We start from the raw sequence: 21490 nt of genomic DNA, 5'->3' as shown, positions 1-21490 counted from the left end.
CAATCTATTCCAGTCTACTGTGCCACAGCTGGCCTTCCTATATATTTATTTTTTTTCCCTGGGATCAGCCATCCCTAGCCAGGCAACCCTAGCCACAGCCCTAACAAGCCTGAACAGCAGTTGCTATCAGTATTTTTCTCAAAAGTGGGGCTGCCTTACTCCCTCTGTCCCTCTTCTCCCCCATCCCAGCCCATGACTGTCCTCCCTTACACAGCCTCAATTGCAGCTATATTCCCCTTTCTCTGAACCCAGCCTCCACACACCACTAAATATCCCTCCACCCAGACTTGGTACTGATGAAACCTAGACACACACCGTTTTCTCTGTATAAAATGCATACTGCAGCATCAGTTGCCATAATCTCTTAACCAGGAACATAGAAAATACTCCATTTTATCTCCCATATACTCCATACCCATTTTAGAACATGGAATTCTCTCCATTTTCACCAGGCCACATATACATACCCTCACAGTACTGACATAAGAAAACTTGGAACCCCCCATACATATAAATAATCAGGTCCAGGGCCCTTTGTAAGCACCACCTCAGCAAAGTTATTACCTTACTTGCCTGTAAGAGGCAGATTCCAATATCGATGCATAATGAAAGACCCCCTACAGCAGTCCTGATGGTGGTCCTATCTCTGTCTCTTACCTATAGCTTGCCATGATGGTTTCAAGACACCTTTGATTTCAGGAAATGTAACATACAGAGATTCAACTGTCACATTGAGATTTGGACTGACTTTAGTAAACAGCTGTTGTCGGGAAAACAATATATTGCGTTAGTATCAAAGCAAAAGCTCTCATTGCAAATAGCATATCTAATATATGAAAAAAACAGACAGAATGACTAATCAGTGCCTTTTCCTCCAACTCCAGAGTCTTCTCCTGTTGCACAGGTTTTGAGGGGCTGGTAGCTCCAGGGATCCTCTACATCAATTGACAAACACTGTTGTATTTCATCCATACCATGCTCGGTGGTATGCTCGGTGGTAATTATACAACCAGTGTACATTTGTGTGGACTCACCATAGAATATGTTAGGTACAGGTGCACATGCCTCCCACCATCTTAGGGGGATTCAATTTGGTTTTGAATACAGCAGGCAATTACTGAAAAGTGACCATAAATGGTAACAGGTGCAGTTAAAAAGTTTTATATTAAGGAAATTATATCGCAATAAAGCTCCATCTTTGGAAAAAGTGTTTATTTGTATTTATGCTGCTCCTCTAGTCCAACTTTATACCTAGGGAAGCCAAAAGATGCCTTCATAATATAACCAATAATAACTAATAAATAATAACTAATTGTGGAAATGGGGGGGTCACAATTCCAGAAAATATCTTTACTGCCATGGAGAGGGCCAGATAGACACCCTTGCCTTGGGTGCCAAAGCTCCATGGCCGAGCTTTGCTTCCTAGCACTGCTATATAATGGTAACTACACCATTCATCTCCATTCTTTTCATAAAAATACATGACCAGTTGAGCTTAAGGGAAAGATATATCATTGATTATTTTGTTATCAAAGAAATGTACTGATAGTATAGTCAGATGTTACTTAGCAATTATTATAAAGAGAAAGCTTGAGTATAATAAATGTGCCATTCATACATGTAACATATTTAGACCCCAAATGAATGTGAACATTTTGAGAAAAAAATAGACGCCGTTATTAACTTCCACAAGGGGGCACTATGTCTCAATGTTACATTTGAAAGTTTGGAAAAGGCTGCTTGTTGTGTAAGGCAAAGAATATATCCCCATGGGTCGTCTTTTCTGCCTCTAGTATCTAAAAGTGCTTAATCTGTGTCGCTGTCACGTCACACAGCGTAAGCTGCAGACAAAAGATTTCGGGATTCTTGTGGGCAGAAACTATAAATGGGCTCATGCTATTTTCCTGACTAATCTGCTGTAATGATTACGGTCTGTTATAATGGCAGATCTACTGCTGAGACAATTGCCGAACTGAGTCACAGAGTCATCACAGAATATCAGGCAGTTGTGCTTAGCAATAATGTTCCACTCAGCTCAGTCCTTGAGGAGCACTCACAGGACAAGGTTTTGGGATTCCTCTAATTATCAATTAATTAAACAATTAACTTCATCTCGCTAAGCAAAATGTTTCTGAATGTACTGTCCTGAAAACATGGCCTGGTGGCGTCCCTTGAGGCAACAAGTTTACTCTGTAGTTCTGGTGGAAAAGATCAGAACAACTCAGTTATTAGGTGGTTCACTCCTGACCATCCTATAGCTGGCCACACACAGGCCATTAGCCCATCCTACGGGCCTTAAGGTGCATCTTAAGGTTGGCCAATGACCCATATATTGTTCCAGTGTCCCAGATATTCCAATTGCATCTGGGCGCATGTGCAGTTCAGACTAGGGATGCACCTAATCCACTATTTTGGATTCGGCCGAATCCCCGAATCCTTCTTGGAAGATTCGGCCACATACCGAAACGAGTCCTAATTTGCATATGCAAATTGTGGGCGGAAAAGGAAAAAGTGCAAAAAATTGGTTTACTTCCTTGTTTTGGGGCAAAAAGTCACAGGAAATCCCGCCCTGCCTGCAATTTGCATATGCAAATTAGGATTCAGATTCTGTTTGGCCAGGCACAAGGATTCGGCCAAATCCTGCTGAAAAAGGCTGAATCCTGGCCGAATCCAGGATCCAGTTCTGTACTCAGCCCTGATTTTGCGGCAAGGCTGCAAAGGCCCAGGCCTATGGCAACATAAATTAAGGGGTGGCATTCCACTCACCCACACGGTCAGTTAGTTTGATTCCAGAGCACTCGGCGCTAGTGCTCTGGTAAGAAGAAAGGATGCATTGCATGCGCACTATCCTTTGGGAGGGAGGGGTTGACAGAGGACGCTGGCCTGCAGGCAAATCCGGCCCTGTCTGTACTGCACAGGTGCTAACCCATTGTGTGGCTGGGGCACAGGAACAATATTGTAGTGCGGCATTCAGAGTAAAATTATCCTGAGCCCTATGTTTACACAATCAATGGAGGATTCATTACAACTTTGAACCCCTAAGTGAGTCTTCCTTTAGTTCTTCTTTAACTTTCAGCCAGTTGTTTTGTAGAGACGTGCATAGTGAGAGAGTTTTGTGGAAGTTTTATGGAAGTTTTAAAGGTGGCTTAACCCTCTCCATAGAAACTCACCCGTTGGTCAGGCGAAAAAACTGTTCTATATACATAATGTGCAACAGTAGTAGACAACTTGATTTGGCTTGTTTGAGGGATCTTTCCCCAAGATTGCAGGACTATAATCCCCTTCATACTTCCTCTTTTCATGATATGCCTGTGTACGCTGGGGTTGTAGTGCAACCCACGCTGTTTGTTGCAATCTATGAGTGCCTGCCAGAAAACTTTGTTTGTGTTGATTTGCCCATGTGACCCCCTGTGCCCCCATGTTGGTCACTTACAGTAGTATGCTTCAGCCACTGGTCCTGACAATACAGTATAATCAATTAATAATTCAAATACAACGTGGTTCTAAAACATGGGGAGAACTTCTCTATCACAATAAAAAAGCCATACGGTTTAGTTTCTCTTTAAGCATAAGTATTGTCCTACAGTGCTATGTTGATTCTTATTCTTGCTGAACAGTTCAGTGTTTCATGAGACTTTACTCATCAGTGATAATATCTGAGGCCCCATTAATTTCACCTACTCCATATGGATATTTTAAAGCCAAGCCTTGAACTTTACATTTCACTTCAGTATTTTCTTTTTTAAATCTATTATCCAAATCCTTAAAGGGAAATCCCAGTTGGATATTTAAACAGAAAACCTAGTGACTGAAAATGTATTAAAATGATCCTCTGAGCTCTAAGCTAGGATAATCTATAGTGGGAGACCATAATAAGAAAAATCTGAGTTTCTGCCTGTGCCCTATCTGTTAGGAGTTTAGGGGATAGAAACGCACAGAGATTTTCTTTTACTCGGTTTGTTAATCCACTTACAAATAAATGATGTTTTTCTTCACGCTCCAGGAGAAGTGATTAACCATTGTAAATTATTTATTTTTAAGAGTATCCTTGTTGATGAGAAGGTTTCGATTTAGAAGAATTGCTAGCATGATCAACCTTTTTAAATGTCTTCTAGAACTTACATTATATAAATTGTGGGGATCATGAAAGTCATCGTGAAAACTGTTGCTGTGTTTTGGCCAGGCCAGGGCCCGAGTTACAGCATACAGTTACAAACTATATGGTGAAAACTGGTGCTGTGTTTTGGCCAGGCCAGGGCCGAGTTACAGCATACAGTTACAAACTATACGGTACAGTTTTGCGCAGGTCCAGTCAGGCAGACCTCTGCCCAACCCATACCCACTAACTCAGAACCCAACCTGGACTGGCTAGCCCACTATTGATTGCCCTGTTCCGCAAACTTTAGCCCAACCCGGGACCTGCACAAACCAGAAGTGACTTCGCTCCGGAGGCAGATCAACCAGGCAAGGAGGAAAAGTTTTAACTTTGGGAGGTGGGGGAATGTGAGCCTTCAATCTGCCCATGTAGCCAGGCAGGATAACCATAGACTGCCTGGATGGTCAAAGAACTGGGGGTCTTTCTACCCAAAACCAACCATTTTGTGGGAACCCTATGAAGGACTCTATTGTAGGGTCCTGGACTGGGCAATACAGTAAAAGAGGCATGCCTGAATGGCAGGGGTCCTCAACCTTTTTTACCTGTGAGCCACATTCACATAAAAAAAAGAGTTGGGGAGCAACATAAAATGAAAAAACATCCTGGGGTGTGCCAAATAAGTATCTGATTGGCTATTCCATTTCCCTATGTGGATTGGCAGCCTAAAGGAGGCTCTGTTTGGCCATAAACCTGGTTTTTATGCAACCAAAACTTGCCTCCAAGCCAGGAATTGAAAAATGTGCACCTGCTTTGAGTCCACTGGGAGCAACATCTAAAGGGTTGGAGAGCAACATGTTGCTCACGAGCCACTGGTTGGGGATCACTGCTGTATGGGATAGCTGAAGTGCACAGCCCAACACCCTGGATTGCCTTCAGTGTTCAATAAGTGCTCCACTGAGATATAGTACAACATCAATTCAAGCCCATATCTGAAAAATTTGGAATTTTATTCCTGCAAGGCAATATTCATATTCCAGATTGGATTTTTCAGATACGGACTTGAATTGATGTTGTTGAACTATAACTCACTGATTTAATGGTTTTGTTGGATTTTTTAATTTTTAAGTTATTTGTATCTGTAATGCTACTGAAGGCAGTGTGTGTCTGTCCTTTTCTATTTTCTGTCCTGATAGCTCAGACTGTTGATATAATGTCAGACAAGACAGCTGATTAATAGACCTGTCTTTGATGGGGAACCAAGACTTTTGTGACATATTTAAAAGTATGAACCAGGAGTTAAGCAAATGCTAATTTCATTAGCAGTTGTTTTTACAAATAACTTTAAAAGCAGTAACACATTTAATAAATGCATACTGTTGCTTATAATTATGTTTTCTTTTATTGGGCAAATTTAAATTTTTGGTTGACATGTTCCTTGAGGAACTGCAAGGAAAAATAAACAAGTATTAATAGCTTTTCAAGAAAGTGATAAACAGCTTTAAATACAAATGCCACCCTTTTGTTTTAACTCTGTACATGCTGCATTGTCGACCTTATTGCAAAGTTACCACAAAGTAAATGTTGCAGGGTTTCGTTTCTCCTTGAATGCCTTTCATTACTGTGTTCTAATCTATAATGGCCAAGGCACACAAGACTGAAATGAAGATTCTTCCCTAGACTATGACTATCTTGTTACCTGTATTCAAGGTGCGGTGTGATTTGTTTTTTTTTTGTTACCTGCAGGGTCAGTTTGGAATCACTCTGGCCAGATTATAGCTACAACACCAATGCTGCATCTAATATACTCAAGGAAGGTCATTTACTACTGCAGTGCTGTGGTCTGCACCTCCTGCCACATATAAATATGTCCTGTGATGGGAGTAAGTGCAGGGCTCTATTGCAACCTGCACCCACTGACAATGCCAAATTAGTAGTGCTCAAGAGGAGGGATGCCTGGGTCTAGTTCTGTTGAATGCAGGTAACATTGTATTTAAAATCAGAATGAAGGTCTCTGTGCTCCATTTTGGAGTTCAGAGACCTGCACAAATGAAATGCTGGACAGGCCACAAAGCAAAACCTAGTGGGTTGTGCCTGTTTGCACTTTGCACCCTGTCCTGCACTTAGCAACACCTTTGTTATATATATATATATATATATATGTATATATATAACAAATACACTCAACCCTGCACTCAACCCATTATCAATATATTTAAAACAGAGACAAAGCAGCTAGTAAGTTGCAGGTAAAACTTAGTAAAATGTATAATGAAGCAATAGAATTCTTAATGAATCAGATGAGAGTTGAGCATAGGACTGGCCAGATATGGGATGACTTTGACGTAGTTGGCCAGCTTAAATATATTGCAATATATGGACAAACAATCCCTGTTTTATTTAAAGGGTAAGGCATTTTTTAGTAGCAGTATGCACAAAATGTCTCTGTCTTAAATATATTGATAATGGGTTAAGTGCAGAGGACTCTTGTATTTGTCTATATGTATTTTGTGGTCATAGCCTCATTGCACCCCCGCCTAATGGTTTTAAAAAATTAGTGGTGAGCACAAATTTCCCTTGTTATATATATATATATATATATATATATATATATATATATATATATATATATATATATACAACAACAACAAAAAAGTCTGCACTCATAGGTCTTGTGAAGCAAAAAAATGTGGATTTATTCAACGTTTCTGCTCCTAAACGCAAGCCGTCATCAGGAAGTGGCCTATGAGTGTGGACTTTTTTTGTTGTTTGTAATTATGTGTAGTATTATGATCCAGCACCTAGGCTTTTACAGGTACTCTGAGTGCACCTATCAGTCTGTTTCTATATATATATATATATATATATATATATATATATATATATATATACATTTGAATAATAGTATAAACCCCCAAAACTTCCTTCTTCATGCTCTTCATGCTCTTGTACACACTTACTTTCTAGTGTCTATAATACATACCATGTATTTTCATCAAAGAAACAAAACAGTAGCTTTAAAGCCACTGGATTAAGAGTCATTTTGGGCTGTGGGTCTGATCCCATACAAAGCACAAGGTGCTCAGAAGAGCAATGCAGATGCACTTAGCTCTTACAAAGCATTGTGCCATGTACAGTATGTGGCATTAGAGTGGAATGCAGATCTCTTGACTAGCAGTGTGCCCTCCAGCAAGACATGTTATTAAAGTGGGATTGGTAAACTGCCTTTGAAACCCAGATTCCTATTTTGTTTCTGTCTGATATTTTAATTTTAAAAAGCCCGGAGTCTGAAATGCAGTTTTCATTTGTCAGATGTGTTTATTCCTCTTAACTCCAGTAGATGGAAGAGAGATGTTCTACAAGCAGGCATCAGAGGAGATTGTCAGAAACACAATCATATTAATCCACCCAGAGGAGCTGCGCTGAAGCTACTGACAGCAATGTTTTAGCTGGCATAATGCATTCAGATTTGTGGCTGTCGTCATCAAACAAATCTCTATACACAGCACCAGACTGGATAAAGCTCATTAACTTTAAATGCTGCTTGTGTGTGTGTATGTATAAAGATAGTTTCAAACAATTGGATTTATAGTATAATAAAAACATTGATTAACATGAGCTGCAATCACTTAATTCAAAGAAACTTTGATCTGTGCCTCCTTGTCATCAGCCTGTCCCCATGGGTCCTCTTGTCACCTAAATGTGCCCTTAAGCTATCCATTATTTTTTACCAAATTAATGATCATCCCTATAGATCCAATGAGTAATCATGAAGAAAATCCGATGCCATCACATGGCATGCAACCACTCTGGTCAGCACATGTGTGAGTCTAAGGGGAATATTTATCAAAAAGAAAAGTTAGAGATCACCACAGTCCTCTAGAGTGAAATTCCACCACTCTACATCCATTTCTATGGAATTTTTAAAAGAGTATTTATCAATGGGTGAAAGTGAAAGTTCATACTTTGATAAATACATCTTTCAAAATCCCATAGAAATGAATGGAGAGTGGCAGAATTTCACTCTAGAGGACTGTGCCGATCTCTAATGTCAGTTTTTGATAAATATACTCCTAAAGGTGGCCTTAAGATAGCAAAGATTTCCCTGCAATATCGGACGAACGATCGCACGTCCTCATCTCCCGACCTGCCAGTAACCATTCAGATCAAACAAAGCACTAAAGAACAGATCAGCCAATGTTCTGCCCCACAGCAATCATAGGAAAGTTTTTGTCCAACAAAGCTGACAGTGACAGTCTCCCACTGAAGATCGTCAGATCGGTAATACATGCAGAGATATGATCGGCAGCCGACAGATATCTTTTAACCTCTCCGATCGACTGAACGACCGATCTGCATGGCAAGATAAATGTCGGGACACCCATACATGATCTGAAAATCATATGAATCGAGGATTCGTACGATCGGATCTTTGCATCTATGGCCAACTTTACACGGGCAGATAAAGCTGCCGGTATCGGTCCTCTAGACCAATTTGGCAATTTATCTGCCCGTGTATGGTGGCTTCCGACGGGTCTTCACTATCGATATCTGGCAACGATATTGATCAGGAAGGTTTCATTTTTCCGTCAACCGACCTGTCACAGCCCATTGCTCCTCGTTGTAATCTGATCGTTTAGCCCTAGAGCCGAATGTTTGGATTACCCCGATATAGACCTGCCGTTGGTGGGCATATCGGTGAAAGAACCGCTCATTATGCGATGTCGCCAGATGAGCGGATCTCTTTATGTATGTCCAGCTTAAGTCTTTGGCTGACCAAGGGCTGATAGGGCTGGATGAGTGGCAAGAGTGCCAGTCATTTAAATCAGTAATATGTGTGATCAGCTTACTTATTCCTGTTCTGCTGGTTGTCCCATCTATTTTAGAACATGTTCTTCACTCTGATATGGTTCAGCAGATCTTATTACTAGCCTGTACATAATTTTGCCTTGATACACTGTGCCTTGTATTTACTATCTATAGATGTATTCATATCGGTCAATACAGAGAGTGGAGTGTCAGGGCACAGAAACATGATACAGGACAGAGTCAGGTTGGTTTATCTGGTGCTGGGAAGAGATTGCTAATGGATTATGGGAAGACAGGTGAGGGTTATAGAAGGCACACATAGTCTCTTATTAATGACTGAATGTATCCAACATGACAGAGAATAATGTTCTGTGTGTGTAACATGGTTGAAGTTCAGCAGTCCATAAACACATAAGTGGCTGATCAGGCTGTGCAAGTGTAGAAACATGTACATCAGGGAGGCCAACACACAGTAAGTGCCAATTGACTCAAAGTCAGGTAAAAAACATATATTTAGTTAAGCATATGAAGCTATTAATTAAGTACCGATTATATAAGTACAAAAATGTGTCACTACTGCAAAAAGAAAGAAAAACAATAATAAATGTGTATTACGTTTTATTTTGGTTGGACTCAAAAATGTCTTGAAGATCATAGGGTAAGCAGTGACACAGAAATTATAGAGTTGTATACATATCAATTTTTTTCTGCATTAATGAAACTGTCCCTTGTATTTGATTCCAATTAAGATTCTAAAGATTCCAATTAAGATCCTTCCAATTAATCCTTATTGGAGGCAAAACCATCCTATTGGGTTTAATTCATATTTAAATTATTTTTTAGTAGACGTATTGGTATGGAGATCCAAATTACGGCAAGACCCCCTATCTGAAAAACCCAAGCATTCTGGATAACAGGTCCCATAGCTGTATGCATGTTGGATGTAGAAGGATTTGTTATTATTAGGAATGGATAATGAATCAATGGCAAATGTATGGGGGAGTGTGATAGCTCTGCTACAGGCATAACATTGCTGCTTGTTATTGTGTTCTCATTCACAGCACCTTTTTATCAGATCCTACCTGTTCCTAAATAGTATACTTTATGTCTGATCTGTTATCACAATGGGCTGAGGTGTCAGATAAAGCGAAAAGGAGTTCACATGGGCCCAAACTGCTATATGTATTATGTTGGTCCCTTCTCTAGTCTGTACTAACTACAGACCTCAGAAGCAGGCCATACACTCGCTACAGATTCTGGGGAATAAAGCGAAATATTGATCTAAATATAATCTAATTATTTTCATTAAAGGTGGGAACAGTGTAACTAGCCAGTGCCCCTTGAATCTGTCACTAATGATATACTTAAAAGGAAAGAAATCAATCTTTTAGTTTAGTGTATCTCAATGGATTTGCACCAACAAGCAGAAAATGAAGATGAATTGCGGCATAAAATAATTGGCAATCAAGCAGATGTCATGAAAGTAACAATACTCCTTATCTCCTTGAATCAAAGATGAACTGTATAAAAGTTGTGGCACATAGGTGAGGAACAGTCATTATGTGTAGCTATTATAATAGCTATGTATTTCTCCATAATTAAAACATAATGGGGTGACTGTTCCTATATTACCTACTATGGCTGACTATGTTTTCATGTAAATCCCATTTTGTGAGTTTAGGGAATCCAACTAAATGTAGACTCACAAAAGGGTCCTAAAACCTCAAGCTGGGAGTGACAAGCAGCCAAACATTTAATGCAGAATGCTTAGGACCTGGAGCTTCTTTTGGAGTGCCATGCTTTAAGGGGACTACTGTATCTATGTGTATATATATATATATATATATATATATATATATATATATATATATATATATATATATAGATATATATATATATATATATATATGATATATGGATTTATGCTATGCTAATAGATCCTAAAGCTACAGTATGAACAAGTATATACTGTAGATATATCTGCCTCCTTAGTCTGAGAGTTTATTAATGAAAGTGTAAACAGACAGAGGAGAAATCAACAGCTCTGACTCTATCTACACTTTGTTAAATATGCTGCCTTGTGTTTTCTATGATTTCTATTATTCTATGATAAGGGCAATGGAAGACAAATCTCCTCCAAATGCTTTCCCATCGGTGATAACATGGAAAAACATATGTGTTACTTTTGCTTTCTAAAGTTGCCGGAAGTTGCCTCACGAGGATACATTGCTGATTCATTTTACTTTTGAGACTATACTGGGGTATACTGGGATTTGTAACTTAGTAACATCTACTAAGGAGCAGTGTTTACATTCCCTTCAAAGCTTATAAATCATGAGGGGTCATTTACAATGCCCCACGCAGTGTGCAAAGTGCAAAAAAGAGCAGCATGCACTCTTTTTTTTTGCCACATTGTGCTCTGTTTTGGAATGTAGAGACTCATGGACTGTGTTAGATAGTGCTCGATTCAATAGAGGTACAATTCACAGGCACAAGGTATGGAGCAGCAGGAGGCATTACCCACATCTGGGCCCTATTCTTATCACCTGCACTAAAGCATTAAGTACAGGACTGGCCTACATCTCTTCACTGCTGCATTCTGCACAGCTCTGGATTTTTCCATCTGGTGCTTGGTGCAGAGAGCATCAGACCCCTTGGGATACGTGCTTCCCAATTGAGCATATTGGGCAATGTGAATGGTTGTTTTGCTTTACTTATATAGTGCTATGGGAAGTATCACCGCAAAAAGTTGATCTAATGTTCCTTTCACAATCACAAAGTTAGGTCCATGTAATCAGTGACAATTAAGCTTCTCCATATGTTTTTGGAGTGTGTTAGTAAACCAGAACAGGTAGAAGAAAACAATGCAGGCATGGGACGGACATAAAAAACTCATTGCAGATGGTGGTCAGGTCAGAATCTAACTCAAGACCCCTTTTCCGGTGTCCACTCTGGCCTGTGGATGGCTAAGGGGTACACAACAGGTAACTTTATTTCCCTTGTATACACTCATAAGGAATTAAAGTTTTCTGTACTAACTCCTGTGCAAGAAAGATTGTGTTAGCCATTCATCTGACATTGCTGTCTCAAAATACAGTTGATGTTGATCACATACTCAACGGTGTTTTAGGAATAAGCACTGTTTCTCCACAATAGAAGAGGTATTTTTCCACTACACCGTTTGCATATAAAAATGGCAAACTTTGTTTTGAAATCATGCAGTGCTCCATGGTACAAAAGGTGTGATAATTGTCTATTGAAATGGGGTGGCTTCGTGGGACATGGTGATCCATCTGAGTCAAATGTCTAGAGCCATACGAAGCTTGCTCCATCTGTAGTGCTTACTGTATCTTTGGCTGGTTTCCAAAATGCCCGTTCATCTTGAAGCCCATGATATGCAGCAGAAAAGACACATTGTTCCTTTATAACTGCTCATCCTGTTGTGCTGAAGAATGAAATTCCACCTTTAAAACTATTTCACATTTACTTGGGTCATTTCCTTTAATGGTTTCATTTAAAAATTTATAGCAAAATTCAAACGAGAAGCCGAGAACAAATTGTAAAACATTAACCCAAATGGTCACAGATTAGGATATTAATGACAATATGTACTGTGTGCACTTAAAGCTGCTCTTCATGCTCCTTTCCAGACTATTTCATTTCTGGAGCTTGAAAATAGATTTTTAATTAACATGAATGTTGTACTCACAGTGTCTTTGTATTTAAAACTAGCATTAAGTTTAAAGGGAACAGCTAGATAAGATATCTTGTTTGCATAAGGAGGGAATGCAAACTGATTTCCTTGTACTTCATTTGTTGGGCCCTGGAGGCCATGACTACATGCAGTTTGGACACACGCAGGCCAATAAAAGCTGCACACTCAGCTCCCTCAAATTGAATCACTAGGTTACTGCCCTGTGTATGGGGTGATATCTATTGGGCAGGTCTGTGATCCAATATGATCACTAAGAAGTTAACAAAACTGTCACACAGTCATAGCTGAGCTATGAGGCTTCTGACACATGGTGTGTTTTCCCAGCACAGAAACATGAAACCTGCTGAATTCTATGGATCCAGGATGCCATGTGTTTCAGTGTGCACTGACAGGCTAATGCCAGGGTGGAGGCCATCAGATTGTGTAGATATGTGTAGATATGCCAGCAGAAAACAATGCACCATTTACCAGTAGCCTTGGTGTAAAAACAACTGCATAGACCATTCTTATCACTCAGTCAGCCTCAGAATGTTCAGCAATGCCGCGTTCAGGAGGCAAGGGAGATGCGTGGAACATGGGCCCCTGGCACTTCTCTTACCTGCACAGGATTCAGAAAGTGCAAGGCCAGATGCCCAGAGAACATGGCTGCCAGATGTTAATACAGGGCTTCTTTGCACCTGTCAGTGGAGTAAAGCAAATCGTTTTTGTAAAACAAACAATTTTATTTTATTACAAATCAATGCCATTACACTGGCACCATGATTTAGCACCTTTGGGCTATTTTGGCTGCAATCTAAGACCATGCATAGTTAGAGACCTCATATAAATACTGTAACTGCAAACCAACATGGCTTTGTTTGAATATTTGAAAGTTAAAGGGTTAGTAAACCCTGCTCACTGCACAGCTCAACCAAACTTTGTTGCTGAACTATAAATTCCAGAATAATGTAACATATACTAAAGGTTGAAGCATGCTGGGAGCTGTAGTCAACAACATCTGGGTTGTATTCTTAAAGCAATATTGCATAATAATTTTTTTCCAAAACAGTTCCCCAAATCTCTACAGCCAGTGACTGTTTAAGGGTTAGTTTACACGAGGAGATTCGGGGAGATTTAGTCGCCTGGCGACTACACGCCTCTTCTTCAGGGCGACTATCTCCCCGAACTGCCTCCACGTCTCTTCCCATCCACTATAATGAAAAGTCGCCTGCACTAAAGCACATGCGGTGCTTCGTTTTCCGAAGTTGCCCGAATGAACTAACTCTTAGGGGCCGATTCACTAAATTCGAGTGAAGGATTCGAAGTAAAAAAACTTTCAATTTCGAAGTATTTTTTGGGCTTTTTCGACCTTCGACTACGACTACGACTTCGAATCGAAGGATTCGAACTAAAAATCTTTCGACTATTCGACCATTCGATAGTCGAAGTACTGTCTCTTTAAAAAAAACTTCGACCCCCTAGTTCGGCAGCTAAAAGCTACCGAAGTCAATGTTAGCCTATGGGGAAGGTCCCCATAGGCTTTCCTAAGTTTTTTGATCGAAGGATATTCCTTCGATCGTTGGATTTAAATCGAAGGATTTAATCGTTCGATCGAAGGAATAATCCTTTGATCGTACGATCGCAGAATTTGCGCTAAATCCTTCGACTTCGATTTTTCGAAGTCGAAGGATTTCAATTCCTAGTCGAATATCGAGGGTTAATTAACCCTCGATATTCGACCCTTAATGAATCAGCCCCTTTGTATGCAAAAAATCCTCCAATGAGAATCCCAGCTGATCTGTGTAAATCTGGTTCCATGTTCTTTGTTCCTGTAGTTGGAGTTGGAAGCTTTAAGCACAGTTTTCCAGCTTTGAACAACTCTGTCCTTTATCCCCATGTCTGATTCCAGTGTAATATAATGAAGAAAAATAAAAGACATAAGTATCTCTATATGTAGGATAACAGCAAGATGCCTGAATGGTGCTGGGATTCAACATTCTTATTTGTCAGTTCTTTTGCATTAATAATGATGTTTTTGATCAGTAGAATTCTCATTGTAGAATGTTCTTGCATCTTTGATATTAATTTTTCAGTCTGTCATTCAAACAACCACCTAGTTTCTAGGGTAAATGGAGCCCTAACAACCAGATATCGGGCAGCTGCAAATCACCTTTATATACTGCTGTCTACATTATACTGGAAGTTAATTTCTAGATAATTTGCCCTTTTAAGCACAAGAAAATGTTCTCCAAAATCGCCTTCAAAAACCATTTAGAACTCTCTTTGCGTGAGCAGACGGCAACAGCCTGTTTAGCTTTGAATTGACATGTTACATTTTTTTGCTTTTTATCTCATATAAAAATATTTAATCATGTGGAATGAAACAAACTAGATATTTTTTGTTGAAAGGCAGAGTAAAGTACTGCCTGCCAGAAATACATTTATTTTTCCGACTATTTCTTCTATAATCAGGTAAACAAAAAAATTAACCACAATCAAATGAAGGTAGTTCTCTGCATGGAGGTGGTTAGAGTTGTACAGTAGGTCTGTCTGCAATGTAAAGTGCTCCATTGTGAAAGATAATGAATGACTGATTTGAAGTCTAGACTAGTTTTTTAGGGTTGGTTAAATCACATTACATTTTGCAGAGTCTTCATAAAGGATTCAGGGGCAAAAAATCAGCTTTATATGGTTTAATGGTGGTCTGTTAAAGAGATACTGACACTATTTTAAAATGTATACTTTGCTGTTCTTTGGATCTATTATCCTCGGATGGCAGTTTTTTTTTTTTTAAATAATCCTATTTTTGAGGCTACAACCCCCTGAATATCTAGGCTTTGTCTGAATGTCTGAGCAGGGTTGGACTGGAATGAGAGAAAATCCAATAGGCTCTGCCACCCACAGATTTGGGGATCTCTTGACAGTGCAAGTTTTTGCTTGGGGAGGCACACAATAGGGTGGTGTGCGTGGTGGGTGGGAAGGTTTGAGATGGGGGGGGCTCTAAGGTGGTGGCCTCCAGGTCTGGACTGAAATTCAAAATAGGCCCTGGCATTTACCCAGGTAAGTACACAGAAGCCCAAACAGCCCCTCACAGGCCCAATAAATAGTGGCTGTCTATGGCATTTTACAGCAGCCTCTCTAGCATTTACCAGAATCCACAAATTGTGCAATGGGCTCTTGACAACCCAGTCTGACACTGGGCTTGAGGCATTGAAAAGCACTAAAAGATGAGTTGTTTTGGCTTTTCTCCATGGAAGGGTGCTGCTGCCTACCTTCTTTTGCTCACACTAGTGGGTGGTCTTCTTTAGCTTCAAAAATAGAGCCATCTGAAAAATGTGAATACTCAATATACTGAGTCCTATCAATGGCATCAGTTGTGAATATGAAGAATAAGTAGACCAATCGGCTGTGGCTGGAATGGCAGCAAGAGTGATCCTTGCACTTATTTACAGTTGAGCTGTAGGCCAATGTGTCCGAAGTACTTAGTATCTGGTGTATGGACAGGGTATCCTGTAACCTGTTAAAAAATCATTGTTAAGGGTCCCAACTGCACAAACAGGCCCTGTTTATATTTCTGTTCTCTTTTGAATTATCACATTGGAGTTTTATACAATGTCGTCGATCCTCTAGGATAACGTGGAGGAAACCAAGATTATTATACACTTTCCCTGCTCTCCACATACAATTTTTATTAATATTTGGCTCTTCCCTGTGTATTTTATTACTGTAAAAAAAAAAAGAAGAAGAAGAAAAAGATGATCAAAGTCTGTCATTGGGGGATTCCCTGTAACCCCTTCCTAACACAAAAGTGAATACCCGTCATATGAGATTCAGCCGGTTCCAATCACCTTTCAGCAGCCATACACATTAGGCCTTCCATCTAATGTACACATTGTATACTGATGTGGCTGACTTGCACAGAAACTTTAATTCATACAGTCTCATCTTCCTTCTTCTTTTTGCAATAACATAAATAGTGTTTGTAGAAAACAAATATGGATTAAACAGCAGGCCTCATTAAAAGCAGATTTTATCTGTTAGCGTTTGTCTTTGAAGGAGTGGCGCAGCATCATAATGTTTTAATCATATGCTTATTCATAATGGGGCTTTAAATTGAACCAGAGTTAGTTAGCTTACTTATCCAAGTACCCAACTGTACTACATCTGAGAGATCTGCTATCCATGTGGGTAAAATATATATCAAAGTTTACTTAATGCAGTCTCTAAAACATGCATCTTTTATGGTATTTCAAATGCCAGTTGTCATTAACCCTTACCGCAGAACAGGATAGATATGTTCCAGTGGAGGATTTTATAAAGCATGAGGGATAGAATGATGAGAATCTAAGGGATTGAAAGATTAGAATGGCTAGAAATCATGGGATAGAATGATTAAAATGCCTTGCATAGAATGATAAGAATACATGGGAAAAAGTGGTTAGAATGATTTATTTTCCCATGGGTTTCCCACTGGGTTCTTCTTTTTAAAATCTAAATATGAATTATCCATAATAATAATTAACAGTTAAAGGATATGTAAAATGGTTATGGCTGTGTGGAATGCATTACAGAACTAGAAACAAGAACATTTGTATACCCTTCCACAAAGGCTTAAAGGGATATTGTCATGGGAAAAAACATTTTTTTCAAAATGAATCAGTTAATAGTGCTGCTCCAGCAGAATTTTGCCCTGAAATTAATTTCTCAAAAGAGCAAACAGATTTTTTATATTCAATTTTGAAATCTAACATGGGGCTAGACATATTGTCAATTTCCCAGCTGCCCCAAGTCATGTGACTTTTGCTCTGATAAACTTCAATCACTCTTTACTGCTGTACTGCAAGTTGGAGTGATATCACCCCCTCCCTTTTCCCCCCCAGCAGCCAAACAAAAGAACAATGGGAAGGTAACCAGATAACAGCTCCCTAACACAAGATAACAGCTGCCTGGTAGATCTAAGAACAACACTCAATAGTAAAAACCCATGTCTCACTGAGACACGTTCAGTTACATTGAGAAGGAAAAACAGCAGCCTGCTAGAAAGCATTTCTCTCCTAAAGTGCAGGCACAAGTCACATGACCAGGGGCAGCTGGGAAATTGACAAAATGTCTAGCCCCATGTCAGATTTCAAAAATGAATATAAAAAAATCAGTTTGCTCTTTTGAGGAATGGATTTCAGTGCAGAATTCTGCTGGAGTCGTACTATTAACTGATGTATTTTGGAAAAAAAACATGTTTTCCGATGACAGGATCCCTTTAAACTTGGACCTGTAAGTGACAAAAGGAGAGAATAAACATTGCCTAGGAACTACATCTACCACCATTCCCAAAAACATTTCTGGTTAATTCTGGGAGTTGTAGTTTACATCTGCAAGGCTCCCCTGGCCTAAAACACAGATATACAGAGCTAGCTATACCAAACATTGCTTGCTCAAGGCTCCTGGGAGCCAAAATTTTGCTGGGGGGTATATGGACATCAACCTGGGGAAAGCTTCCGGTGTAGCTACAAGCTGGTGCTGAATGGTTTAAATGACCAACTTGGGAAGTCTGTATAGAGCTGAATTATAAATGATAGAACAGAATAATTTTTGCTTGTCAAGCTATTCCCCAACCCCCTCCCCTGTGGAAAAAAAAGAGTTAATGAAAAATTCAGAACTGGCCAATTACTGCCTCAGTATCTTGCTTTAAAAATGAATAGCAATTGGACCTGTTTAATCAAAGATTGTTACTATAGTGAATGCAAATTATATCTTTATTATGAAAGTTCCATACGGTTATTGTCCTTGGCCCGAGCTACTAGAGCCTTACTGCAAATCTAAGTTTGTTACACTGCTACTGGGGGCAACACAGAGCATGCATTACATAAAATACACACAGACATCACTCAACAAGAATTGTGGCTGGAATACTACCAAGAATGACAAAGTCACCATCTTTACAGGGCTGGCGATTGGTTTTTCTCATGGCGTTTAACTACTGAACTGAGTTGCCTGAAATATGGTCTGCAGACCATATTTCAGGCAACTTAGTTCAGTAGCAGCACAATAGCTGGTACATATGAGACAGGTGCTCAAGAATTCAGAAGGAAGAACTTCCTAGTGACAATCCCTGGGGAGAAGGGAAGATTTCTCCTTGACTTATGAATGATGGGCCCAAAAGTTTACTGGTCATAAAAATGATCAGCTATATATGGTTCTGTTTGCAGCACCTGCCCATCCCAGCAGCAAGGAGGACTTTTGTTTGCTTTGTGACAGGGGCCACCAGAGTTGACACTAGTCAGACGAGAAAGCTCTTTCTACCAAAGACTTTCTTTCAAACAAATGTATCATTGCTGTAATTACAGCAGCTGCAACCAGAAACATATGACAACATATATATTGCAGTTGTGTTACTGCACTTTCTGTAATTCCACGGTGTCCCATGGTGGTTAGCCACCTCTGTAATTAGATAGACCATATCATCTTCCATTTGCTGGGTCTTTAAACCAAGCCATGTCATGGAGTTATCAGGCTCCCAGGTAATAAAATGAAGAAAGCCTTTTTGGGGGGTTTGGAATGTCAGTGCAACAGTTGGCTGGACCCCTTAAAGGGATCCTGTCATCGGAAAACATGTTTTTTTCAAAACACATCAGTTAATAGTGCTACTCCAGCAGAATTCTGCACTGAAATCCATTTCTCAAAATAGCAAACAGATTTTTTTATATTCAATTTTGAAATCTGACATGGGGCTAGACATTTTGACAATTTCCCAGCTGCCCCTGGTCATGTGACTTGTGCCTGCACTTTAGGAGAGAAATGCTTTCTGGCAGGCTGCTGTTTTTCCTTCTCAATGTAACTGAAGGAGTCTCAGTGGGACATGGGTTTTTACTATTGAGTGTTGTTCTTAGATCTACCAGGCAGCTGTTATCTTGTGTTAGGGAGCTGTTATCTGGTTACCTTCCCATTGTTCTTTTGTTTGGCTGCTGGGGGGGGGGGAGTGGGGTGATATCACTCCAACTTGCAGTACAGCAGTAAAGAGTGGTTGAAGTTTATCAGAGCACAAGTCACGTGACTTGGGGACAGCTGGGAAATTGACAATATGTCTAGCCCCATGTCAGATTTCAAAATTGAATATAAAAAAAATCTGTTTGCTCTTTTGAGAAATGGATTTCAGTGCAGAATTCTGCTGGAGCAGCACTATTAACCGATTCATTTTGAAAAAATTTTCCCATGACAGTATCCCTTTAACATAAGACATAAAAATATATAATTGTAATCAGACCCTGAGACAGTTCAAGACTACACATGAGAAAATCTGCCAGTTTGATTATAAGAAGACAATGTTCTCTTATAAACACTAAACCTGTTATTGCAATTCTGTCAGCATAAACACGTACAAATAACTGGGTTCAGTGTTGTTGAGGGGTCAGCTTGCACCAGCAGAAGTTGCAGGGAGTTGCAGCTGGAACATTAGAGCAGTGACCATATGAATCTACAGAGATGTGTACTATTAACCAGCAATTAGTTCTTAATGTCAGTTCTCTCACTAAAAGCCAGTGGTGTCCAACTGGAGGCCCATGAACTGGATATGCCCTCCAAAAGGTTTATTTTTTACTGGCCTCATCTTGTTTATTGGCTGCACAAACTTCAATGTTTATTATTATTATTATTTAATTTAAGATAGCCCCTAAATATATAGTACAAAGTATAGTAGATGCCTGCTAAGGATAAAGTTAGACAGGTAGACCATTACTGATGTCATGATGGTGTTCTTGTGTTCAGTCCACATGCATATGCCCATAGGGCAACCTTTCAGACCCCGAATAGGCTGAGTAAATCTCCTATTACACTACCCAAACTGGTGCTGCTGAATTTGTTCTATTGATGTAGCTGTATAAAATGTGGTACAAAAGTCCAAAGTGCTACTATAAATTATGTTTAAATGCTTTTAAATATGTACTTTTACCTGATTACAAAAATAACATTCCTTCATTTATGTAATATGATACATTTCTAGTGCTTATGTGGCTTGGCCCATAGAAGAAAATAAGGCATATTCTAGCTAGCTACAAATCTCCAGATGAGACATGGGCCAGAACATCAGAATTATAGCAATACATTTGAATCCCATCAGTGAGCAATCTTCAACTTGTTGGGCATAAAAGGGAAAACATCTATCTGCTCATATACAGCTGCCAGATATTTGTGTGCATGACACCAAACATTCAGAAAAACAAAGGGGTATATTTATCAAAGGGTGAACTTTCACTTTCACCCATTGATAAATATGTCTTTCAAAATCCCATAGAAATGAATGGAGACCTGCGGAATTTCACTCTAGTGGCGGAACTTCACTCTTTGATGAATTTACCCCAAAGTGTATAAGCTACAGTTGCACTGCAAAGAGGAAGCTCATCATAAAATGAACTTCTACAATGACCTAGGCACTGGTATTCTAATATACAGCTTTAAGGGTTGGTTCACCTTTAAGTTAACTTTTAGTACCGTATGTTACAAGAATGGCTAATTCTAAGCAACTTTTCAATTGGTCTTTATTATTATTATTATTATTTTTTTTTATAGTTTTTGAATTATTTGCCTTTATTCTTTTGACGCTTTCCAGCTTTCAAATGAGGGGTCATTGACCCCATCTGAAAAAACAAAAGTTGTGTAAGGCTACACATTTGTTTTTGCTACTTTTTATTACTAATCTTTCTATTTAGGAGCTTTCCTATTCATATTTCAGTCTCTTATCATAAGCAACGCATGGTTGCTAGTGTAATTTGCACCCTAGCAACCAGATTGCCAAACCTTCAAACTGGAGAGCTGCTGAATAAAAAGCTAAATAACTCAAAACCCACAAATAATAAAACATGAAAACCAATTGCAAATTGTCTCAAAATATCATATTATAT

Source organism: Xenopus laevis, chromosome 9_10L, assembly GCF_017654675.1.
Source record: "Xenopus laevis strain J_2021 chromosome 9_10L, Xenopus_laevis_v10.1, whole genome shotgun sequence".
Lineage (NCBI taxonomy): Eukaryota > Metazoa > Chordata > Amphibia > Anura > Pipidae > Xenopus > Xenopus laevis.
This window is presented reverse-complemented; position numbering follows the sequence as displayed.